At 40.0% G+C, this 11273-nt stretch overlaps 1 non-coding gene across 1 annotated transcript; it reads left to right on the top strand.

Moving 5' to 3' along the window:
* The first annotated feature begins 7294 nt into the window (after positions 1-7294).
* On the top strand, positions 7295-7401 carry LOC130954677 (small nucleolar RNA R71). Its single transcript, XR_009076386.1, has one exon. It is a non-coding gene; the product is annotated as a small nucleolar RNA R71 (small nucleolar RNA).
* Positions 7402-11273: the final 3872 nt, after the last annotated feature.

The following is an 11273-nucleotide window of genomic DNA, read 5'->3' as shown; positions in this document are numbered from 1 at the left end:
TTCCCTTTCTCATTAAAGGGTGAAGCTGTACAATGGTTTGAAACTTTTCCCCAAGGAAGTATCACTAGTTGGGATGATTTGGTCACCAAACTCCTGGCCAAATTCTCCTCATCCAGACAGATCATCCAGCTGAAAGAGGAGGAACATCTATTCACACAAGGGGAAGAAGAACCACTCTTCAAGGCCTGGGAAAGATACAAGAAAGCAACTGATAAAGTGGGTTTCCGAGATTTTTATGAAGGACTAACCCCAGAAACAAGAAAAGCAGTGGATTACTTCTCAGATGGCTTACTCAAAGCAACAACAACTGCCCAAGGAATTGCAAATTTCAATGACAAAGGACTCATCAACCAACACTCATGCGAGAAACCACAAAATGCAATTTTAGAAAAAGAAGTGATGAAACTTGAAGGAATGAAGGCATCCATGAACCTGAACAAACAAACGTACCATCAAACACAGCAACACATGAAGCTGAGGGATAGAAAAGTTGATTGCCTGTAGTCTGCTGCAGTGAATACCCAATTTCCACCATGGAGACCCCATTCTTATCTAAGAATGGGGGAGTCCCGACATCAAGAACAAGGAAGTTTCAACCAGGGCAATTCCACAACCACAAACAACCAACATCACTCATCCACCAATGCCAATCAAAGGCAATACTCACAAAATACACACTTCCAGACTCATTCCAACTGGAGAAGGACCGAGTACCAAAATCACGAACCAAGGAACTTCAATTACAACAACCACAACTTCACAAACCAGCAAAAACACCATTATGGTAACAACAACCACTACAGACCACCACCACACCCACCCTTCCAACCTTTAACATCTCATAACCGACCAATCTCACAAGACTCTCAAAGGATCATGAACTTGGAAATCTTAATAGAGAGAATGATGAAATACCAAGAGGAGATAACAAGGAACCAAGAGATGTCACTCAGAGGAATTGAGGAGCAGATAGCTCAACTGGCGAAGTACTTTGCAGAAATTGGTGAGAAGAAAACAAATACTTTCCTCAGAGCCACTGAAGACAAACCAACTAATGATGAAGATGCCACAAAGAAGGAGGGATGGAAAAGGATCATAGAGGAAAGTGGGAAAACCTTGGACAAAGAAAGTACCAGCCAAGAAAAACACAACAAGGAATTCTTTCAAGGAGAGACAGAGGATAGAATTAAAGAAAAGAAGAAAACCCCCCTGAGAAATTTTCACTAGGGGATAGAGTGATGATCAACATTCAAACCATGAAGGTGTCCCCACAGTTGTCTGATCACTACATTGTGACTAAGATCCTTCCACAGGAATTCATAGAGGTCATCAAAGAAGAAACCGGAAGGAAGTTCACAGTGAAGAAAGACAAGCTAAGGCACTGTGATTTTCGACTTTCATGATCAGTAGAATGGAAGATGTCAAGCTAGTGACAATAAAAGAGCGCTTGTTGGGAGGCAACCCAACCTGAGGTGGTTTTCTTTTCATAGCTTTTTCAATAAAGATGTTGAATAATTGGTATGCATTGCAAGGAGCTAAGTTTGGTGTTGCACACCAAAACAACTTAAGGGAGAATGAAGGATTCTAAGTTTGGTGTTCCACCAAAATCTCATTTAAAAGAACATTCTCACTTCCTGCACAATGCTAGCTCTAAGCAATTAGACAAATTATTCAACTATTTAAATGTTTATCTAGTTTCAACTCCATAACCTTCAGCAAGGATACAAGGTTTCAAATATGGTTAACTTGTTGCATCAGAGGTAGTGGCAATCAATTAAGTTTGGTGTTCACACACCAAAATAAATTCAAGAGCCACACTCAATTTATGCATACTAACCATACACTTAAGGGCTTGAGAAGCAAGCAACTTTGAGAATTATGCAGGACATGAGTCAACAATTGAAGATATTATGCATCTTAACTCAAAGAAAACACAACAGAAGGAAGAATCACAAGGCTGCAACTTCAAAGGTTGTATCTAAACTTAATCCTTGCTGCTGTGAATTGCTATGAACATGGGAACCATTATATATCCTGCTAAAGTGTTTATCTAGTTGCAAGTAAAGATGTTTAATCAAGTATAATAATCTGCATAATGCTTGTCGTTCATCACTTAGCTTGAATTTTGTTTTGTTTCCCATATGCTTGAATAAAAGAGATTTTGTTTGAATTGAAAAGTAAATATCCAATGTTGCATAAGTAGAATGGAAGCTAATGGTGGTGTATGTGTCTGATTAAATGTATAACTCATAAAATAATTGATGCATGATGTCATTTTCATTGAAGTGTGATCTAGCTTGCTGGTATAAAGGTTCTTACTAGTAAATAAAAAGCCCTTGAGAACAAAAAATATTAAAACAGAAAGAAAAGGAAGAAGAAAAAGCCAATGTGGCAAGAAAAACAAAGAATAAAGGCTGGACACCAATAGCTTGGACCCTAGGACACATGCCTGTGGTGTTCTTGTACTAGGATATGCTTGGATAAGTAAATTCTGAGGGGTATTTCAAAACCCGGTCACTTAGATCAACTGATTTGGGATGACCAATTGAAAGTCCACAATAAAGAGCAACCTAGATGCAGAATATTTAGTTATCCAAAGAGATGATGGGCATCAACGATCCTAGGAAGAAGTAGTGAGCCATGTGTCTGTGGTGGAAGATGTTGATTTAAAAATAAAGCCAAAGGCTACTACCACAACATTAGACACCAAGCCTTCAAAGAATAATAAGTATTGATAAGCAACATGAGAAAAGAAAAGTTAGCAAGGGAGTAAAGAAAGAATAAACCTTATAACAGCAAGTTTAGTAAGCCTTTGAGGAGAATGTATATTATGTAACAGCAACAATAATTGAGTTATCATTATCTGCATAAAAACCCCATGGGTCAAGTTCTGCTATATGCCTAATAAGGATATGTTCCTTTTCTTGTTCATTTCATTTTCTCTTAATTTTGATGCTTGCTTGGGGACAAGCAAGATTTAAGATTGGTGTTGTGATGACAGGTCATCATATACCCATTTTTCAAGCTAATTTCACTTGTTTTATTAGTCTTTATGCACTTTCTTGCATCTTAAGTAAGTGATTTAGAGTGAAAATGCATAACTTCTTTAAATCAAACAACCACCATAAAATTAATGTTAACTCATGAGGTTTAAGCTGAATTTAATTGATTATTAATTGATTTATAAGCCTTGTGAATTTAGTGATACTTTGAGTGGTTGTTTTGGTTTATTGTAGGTGAAGAAAGAAAGAAAAAAGGAAAGCGTGGCTTAAGAAAGCGTAGCCTAAAAGAAAAAAGTGTGGCGCATGGAAGGGAGGAAGCAAGCATTGCCCTCCACAAGGGCACACTGCCCTCAAGGAGGGCAACATAAGGAAGCAAACTTTGAGAGGCAACACTGCCCTGCCCTCCTCAAGGGCGGAGCACAAATTGGTGGCATGGATCAAGGAGAGCAAAAATTTTGCCCTGCCCTCCTCAAGAGCAATATCGGGCCTTCATGGAAAATAAATCAAAGGAAAAAGCCTACCAATGCTTGCCACAAGAATCGAACACGGCACCATGAGGAAGCAAGGAACTAAGCCTCACTTTGGTACCAAGAGAACCAAGGAAAATAGGCAGCGTGAACGTCACCCAAGTCTCGAACACGGGGCTTCAACTTTGGAAACATTGCCCTGCCCTCCGCAAGGGCAGGGCAGCATTTTGTGGTGCACGGCCAGCGCACTAAATTGGCGCACCAAGGGAGCTTCGGCAGCAACATAGCGCACGCACAGGCAGAATCTGGCGCACCAAAAATTTCTGCCCTGCCCTCCACAAGGGCAGGGCAGCATCCTGCAACACCAACTCGCACACCACGCTCGCACCAAGGCCGCACGCACAAATTCCTGCCCTGCCCTCCACAAGGTGCTTTAAAATTGGCAATATCTGCAAATCAGGGTGCTTTGTAAACCATCATTAACTGTTCATCCGGGAAAGACTCACTCACACTTGTATCATGGGTATCATCCTTCTTACAATGGATTCTAGATAGATGATCTGCTACCTTGTTCTCCACACCCTTTTTGTCTCTAATCTCGATGTTGAATTCTTGCAATAATAAGATCCATCTGATTAGTCTTGGTTTTGATTCCTGTTTGGCAAATAGATATTTGAGTGTTGTGTGATCAGTGAAAACAATAACTTTAGAACCAATAAGGTATGATCTAAACTTGTCAAATGCAAAAACTATTGCCAGCAACTCCTTTTCGGTGGTGGTATAATTCCGTTGAGCATCATTAAGGACCTTGCTGGCATAGTATATGACATGCACCAAATTTTCTTTTCTCTAGCCTAACACTGCCCCAACTGCAAAATCAGATACATCACACATCAATTCGAATGGTAAATTCCAATCAGGTGGGGTGATGATAGGAGCTGAGGATAGTCTCTTTTTCAAGTTTTCAAATGCTAGCATGCATTTTTCATCAAAGATAACTGGTGTATCAGACATTAGGAGGTTGCTTAAGGGCTTGGCTATCTTTGAAAAATCTTTAATAAAGCTTCTATAGAAGCCAGTATGTCCCAAAAAGCTCTAAATTGCCTTGACATTACTTGGTGCAGGTAATTTTTTAATTAGCTCCACCTTGCTCTGTCTACCTCAATGCCTTGGTTAGAAACTTTATGGCCAAGGACTATTCCATCTATCACCATGAAGTGACATTTTTCCCAATTCAAGACCAAGTTGGTTTCTTGACACCTTTTTAATACCAAGGCAAGATGGTTAAGGCAATTAGGAAAGGAATCTCCGAATACTGAGAAGTCATCCATGAAAACTTCAATGAACTTCTCTATCATATTTGAGAAGATGGAAAGCATGCAGCATTGAAAAGTTGCAGGTGCATTACATAGCCCAAATGGCATGCGCCTGTAGGCAAACACTCCATATGGGCAGGTGAATGATGTTTTCTCTTGGTCTCTTGGATCAACCACTATTTGGTTATATCCTGAATAACCATCTAGAAAACAATAATATGCATGTCCTGCAAGTCTTTCCAGCATCTGATCCATGAAAGAAAGTGGGAAATTATCTTTTCTTGTGGCTTCATTGAGCTTTCTGTAGTCAATACACATCCTCCATCCTGTGACGGTTCTTGTAGGGATTAACTCATTTCTTTCGTTGGGTACCACAGTGATTCCTCCTTTCTTGGGGACCACTTGAACTGGACTGACCCATGGGCTATCTGAAATTGGGTAAATTACTCCTCCCTGCCACAACTTCATGACTTCTTTCTGTACTACTTCCTTCATAGCTGGATTCAACCTTCTTTGGGGCTAAATAGATGGTTTGGCATCCTCTTCCGAAAGTATCTTATGCATGCATATGGCTGAACTGATTCCCTTAAAGTCAGCAAGTGTCCATCCAATGGCATCCTTATGTTCTTGTAAGACTTGAAGCAACTTTTCCTCTTGTTCTTGGCTGAGAGCTGAATTTATGATCACTGGATAACTTTTATTTTCTCCTAAGTATGCATACTTGAGAGTGGGTGGTAGTGCCTTCAGCTCAAGTTTGGGTAGTTCTTTTCTTTCATCCTTCCCTTCTAGTGTGCCTTGAACATGCGTTTCAGCGGCTGCAGCCTCTTCGCTTGATACTAATTATTCTTCTTCTGTTAACTCAAGTTCTTCTTCAAGAGTTTCTTGCACCAAAGCCTCCACCGAGTCCAACCTCATACATTCTCCCACTGAGTAGTGTGGGTAACTCATGGCCTTAAACACATTGAATATCATTTTCTCCTCATATAATCTAAGGACAAGTTCACCCTTTTGGACATCAATGATGGCTCCGGCAGTGGCCAAGAATGGCATTCCCAGGATGATGGAAGTCTTAGCTCCTTCCTCCATGTCTAATACTACAAAATCTACTGGAAAGATGAAGTCTCCCACCTTCACCAACAAGTCTTCTACTATTCCGTGGGGAAACTTGAATGATCTGTCTGCTAGTTGCAGGGCCATTCTTGTTGGTTTGACTTTCATCATAGCTAAGGACATCAGATTTATGCTAGCTTTTAGATCACATAAAGCCTTTTCCACTATGATTTCCCATATAATACAAGGGATTTGGAAGCTCCCAGGATCTTTTAATTTCTGGGGCAGTTTGGGTTGGATGATGGCACTGCATTCTTCAGTGAGTACCACAGTCTCATTGTTCTTCCAGCTTCTCTTCTTGGTCATCAATTCCTCCAAGAACTTGGCGTAGAGTGGTATTTGCTCTATTGCTTCAGCAAAGGGTATGTTGATTTGTAGTTTCTTGAAGATTTCCAAGAATCTTGAGAATTGGTTATCCTCTCCCTTCTTCTTTAACTGCAGCTACTGGGGGTATGGAGCTTTTGAAAGGCATGGTTTGAGCGCCTCTTCTTCTTGATGTGACTTAGGGGTGGAGATTTGAGTTCCCTCTTGTCCCTTGTCTGCTTCATCCGAATTCTTTTCAGGTGATTTCTTATGGGTCTCCTTCAATTCCTTCCCATTTCTGAGGGTTATAGCTTGACATTCCTCCCTTGGTACTGAGTTAGTGTTGCTACAGATGTTGTGTCCAGGGGCTTGCTTGAATAAGTAATCAATCTGTGTTTCAAGTTTTTTGATGGCAGCATCTTGATTCTGCATGTTGGATCACACTTCTTCCCGAAAGGTTTTACTATCTTGTATTTCCTTACGTATACTTCCAAGTAGAGTCTCAATCTCTGAAAGTCTATCATCGGTTAGTGATGGAGGGTTGGAATTAGGTGGTAGAGAAGGGTGGTTAGATGGATGTTGGTGAGTTGCATTGTTGTTGGGGTTGTGGTTGTGGCATCTCTGGTCTTGGCCTTGATCTTGTTGATTTCCCCATCCAAAGTTGGGGTGATTTCTCCATCCAGAGTTGTAGGTTTTGGAGTATGAATCATGGATTTTTCTAGGTGAGTTTCCAACATAGTTGGCTTGTTTCCAGTCACCTTCTTCTCCTATATCCACTCCTTCTTGAGCTGGTGATGAAGTGATGACTGCTGCAACCTGTTTTTCCTCCACCTTTTTGGTAAGATCTGCTAGCTACTTGGTGATAATCTTATTTTGAGCTAGCAATACATCCATGTGGTTCAGCTCCATTACTCCTTGAGTGTTGCTTCTTTCAGAGGCATAGAAATAGTCATTCTCAGCTACTGTTTCAATGACATCTATGGCTTCTTCAATGGTTTTCTTCTTGTTTAGAGAGCCCCCTGATGAATGATCTACAGCCTTCTTTGACTCATAGGAAAGACCTTCATAGAAAATGTGAAGTTGAACCCATTCATTGAACATATCTGGTGGGCATCTTCTTGTTAAGTCCTTGAACCTCTCCCATGCCTCATAGAGAGTCTCACCATCTTGTTGCCTGAAAGTTTGCACCTTAGTTCTTAGCCTATTAATTCTTTGAGGAGGGTAGAATCTTGCCAAAAATTTGTTCACCACATCTTCCCAATTTGTTAAGCTCTCCTTTGGGAAGGATTCAAGCCACTTGGATGCCTTATCCCTGAGTGAAAAAGGGAACAAAAGTAGCCTATAGACATCCGGGTGGACTCCATTAGACTTCACAGTGTCACAAATTCTCAGGAAGGTGGTTAGATGTTGATTGGGGTCTTCTTGAGCACTTTCTCCAAATGAGCAGTTGTTCTGGACAAGGGTGATGAGTTGGGGTTTTAGTTCAAAGTTGTTGGCATGTATGGTGGGCTTCTGGATGCTACTTCCACAATTTCTTGGATTTGGATTGATGTAGGAGCCTAGAACTCTCTTTTCTTGCCCAGCATGATTTGCAGGGCCTTCTCTAGCATGGTTGTGAGCTTCTCCTTCATGATTATTTTCCAATTTCTCTTCCATGTTGGTTTCAAAGCACTCTTTCTCTTCCTTATCACTAATAACTCCTTTTCCTCTTGCTTCCCTCCTTAGTCTCTAGAGGGTCGTTTCAGGTTCTGAATCGAAGGAAGTTGAAGCTCTCCCTCTTCTCCCTGTCATACAACTAACAAAGCACACAGCAAGAGATGAAATGAAGAGATTATTCTTGTTAGAGTGATTGTTAGTGTGAGTGATGCAGATTATCAAATAGTTAGTGGGTTAGTGAGCAAAATTGTAGATAATAAGAAAGAAAGAAAGAAAAACAGAGAGGGTAAAGGGGATGAGGATGAAGCTAAACAAAATGAAGATAAATGACTGAATAGAGTAAACAACAAAGGAAAAAAATGCTCAATCTAGTGAACTTCCAACTTAATCATTGTTGATACAAAATCAATCCCCAGCAACGGCGCCATAAACATGATGCATGAAAACTTGTCTCTTATCAAATTTCCCTTCGGCAAGTATACCGAATTGTCGTTAAGTAAAAACTCACAATAGAGTGAGGTCAAATCCCACAAGGATTGATTAGTCAAGCAACTTTAGTTGGAAGAGTATGCTAGTTGAACTAAACAGAATGTAGTTTGAGAATTGCAGAAAATTAAATGGCGGGAAAGTAAATAGCAGAAAATAGAGTGCAGAATCTTAAATGGGGATTTGGGGGAATGAGCATGAAAATAAATGGCAGAAAGTAAAGAGAATGGGTAAGATCAGAAATGGGGAATTCATTGGGCTCAGGAGATGTTGTATTCTCCGGATCAAATTCATTTTTATCTCTTCCTCAATCAAAGCATCTATTGATCTCCTTGGAAATCTTAGGTGATTGGATTCCAATTCCTTGGCAACCCAATCTCTCTAAGCTTGAACAATTGCCCAATTCCTTTATTTAATTGCTCATGGGAAGAGATGAAGTATGGTCACTGATTATACCACGTGTATTTCCAAATCAAAGTGTTGGGAGGATTACATGTCACTATATCTGCCCAGACCCCAATTTGGTCTAACATGAGAAAGCATTTCTAGCATGATCTCCTCATCCTTTTTTCCAAGGCTCAAAGAAGATCCAATTATGGAGAGTTTCTTTTCCAAGACAACTAACCAATTGAATTGAGATCGAAAGCTTTCTAGTAAATCAAAAGAGAAGAAAGAAGAAGAGAAATGAAAACTATAATTGATCCATCAAATTACAACAGAGCTCCCTAACCCAATGAAAGGGGTTTAGTTGTTCATAGCTCCAGAAATGAAAAATGGCAGAAAAGAATACATGCTCAGCTAAAAGTGCAGAAAAGTAAATATACAGAGGGTAGTTCTCCCAATTGCCAAGCATCTCTATAGTTCAAAACTACTCCTATATATACTACTTCTCTTGATCTTCTAGTTAGTTCTTCAAGTCTTGGATGTGGGCCTTAGATCTTGAGTTGAAGCAGTTACAATCTTTAGTGGGCTCAGCTTGTAGAGAAGTATGAATTAGGCATGGGCGTTAGTGAAGTTAACAATAAGTGACATTGTGGGTTCGAGAACGTTAGTGGCAATTACATTTTTCACTAACGTTCCAACCCCATATAGCCCACGTTAACTTCAACGTTAGTGGCACCAACGTGACCACTAACATAGCCTTGTAAACCTTCGCAAGCGTTATTGGGACTCACCTTTCCCAATAACGTTGCCTCATAAACCTTCGCAAGCGTTATTGGGACTCACCATTCCCAATAACGTTGCCTTGTGCCCTTTGTCCCTACGTTAGAGTTCACGTTAGTGTAACTAACGTGGCTCTTAACGTGGTTATGCCTCACCTTCGAGAGCGTTAGTGACACTTACCTTTGTCACTAATGCTCTAAGTGCCCCAAATCTCCACATTAGAACTCACGTTAACTAAGTTAACGTGGCCACTAACGTCGTAGTGAATGCCATCTCCAACGTTAGTGACAAAGATGAGTGTCACTAACGTTGGCTCATCAATCTTAGCTCCACGTTAACTTTCACGTTAGTGGTCTTAACGTGACCACTAATGTGGGCAATGCTAGTTTGATCCAATGTTAGTGACAAAGGTGAGTGTCACTAACGTTGGCATTGTTCCTCTCTTAGTTAATGTGACTCTTAACGTGGCTTATTGCCAAATCTTGGAACGTTAGTGGTGTTCACGTTTACCACTAACGTTGGAGCTTTCTTTTGTCTCCATGTTAACTACCATGTTAACCTAGCTAACGTGGCAATTAACGTAGGCTTATGATGGCTTCGGAGGCGTTATTGGTGATCACTTTTCTCATTAACGTTGCAAGCTATTTACCATTCCACGTTAGTGGTCACGTTAACTAGATTAATGATGCTATGATTTTAGGAAATTGCACGATCGGCAAAAATTCCTTCCGGCAAGTGCACCGGTTATCGTCAAGTAAAAAATCACAATAGAGTGAGGTCGAATCCCACAAGGATTGGTTGAGTGAGCAATTCGGATTAGAAGTGTGTTCTAGTTGAGCGGAATCAAGATTTAGATGAGAATTGCGGAATGTAAAATTGGCGGGAAACGTAAATGGCAAGAAATTGAAATTGCGGAATCTTAAATTGCATGAATTAAAGAGCGAGAAGCTAAATTGCTGAAATTAAAAAAGGATCGGGGTGATTGCATGAATTTAATTGCAGAATGTAAGAGAAAGTGGTAGATCAGAAATGGGGAATTCATTGGGTTTCAGGAGATATTGAGATCTCTGAATCAAAACATTTTTATCCCTTCCTCAACCAATGCGTTCATTGAATTTTGCTTGGCAATCTTATATGATTGGATCCCAATCCCTTGGCTCACCAATTCTCTCTAAAAACAAACAAATTCCCAATCCCTTGGTTTAAATGTTCATAAGAAGAGATAACGCTCGATCACTGATTATACCACACAGTTTCATGAACCACAATTTGGTAGGATTACATGTCACAATATCCATCCAAACCCCAATCCAATTCACTGTGAGAAAGCTTCTCTAGCATGAATCCTCCATTCCTTTCCCAAGGTTCCGAAGGATTCCAATTATGGATAGTTTCTTTCCCAAGACAACTAACCAATGGAATTAGATCGAGAAGCTTTCTAACAAAAATTCAAGAGAAAAGATTGAAGAAGAAGATAAAAACTATTATTGATTCATTGAATTACAATAGAGCTCCCTAACCCAATGAAAGGGGGTTTAGTGAGTCATAGCTCTGAATTCAATTACAAAAAGTATGAAAACTAGAAAAAATGATCCCAAGTCCTCTGACTAACTTAAATTCTATCCTATTTATACACTTTCTAAATTGAGCTTCTGTTGTGTTTCTTGGGCTTTGAGGCCTTTCCCTGATTTCCTTTTGCTTTGGGTTTATGATCCATAATCCTGATGACGCTGCTGATCCAATTCTGTAAAATTCATTGAGCCAACTTA

This window comes from Arachis stenosperma, chromosome 1 (genome assembly GCF_014773155.1).
Source record: "Arachis stenosperma cultivar V10309 chromosome 1, arast.V10309.gnm1.PFL2, whole genome shotgun sequence".
NCBI classification, from domain to species: domain Eukaryota; kingdom Viridiplantae; phylum Streptophyta; class Magnoliopsida; order Fabales; family Fabaceae; genus Arachis; species Arachis stenosperma.
The sequence above is the reverse complement of the archived record's forward strand: the minus strand, read 5'-3'. Positions and strand labels throughout refer to the sequence as shown.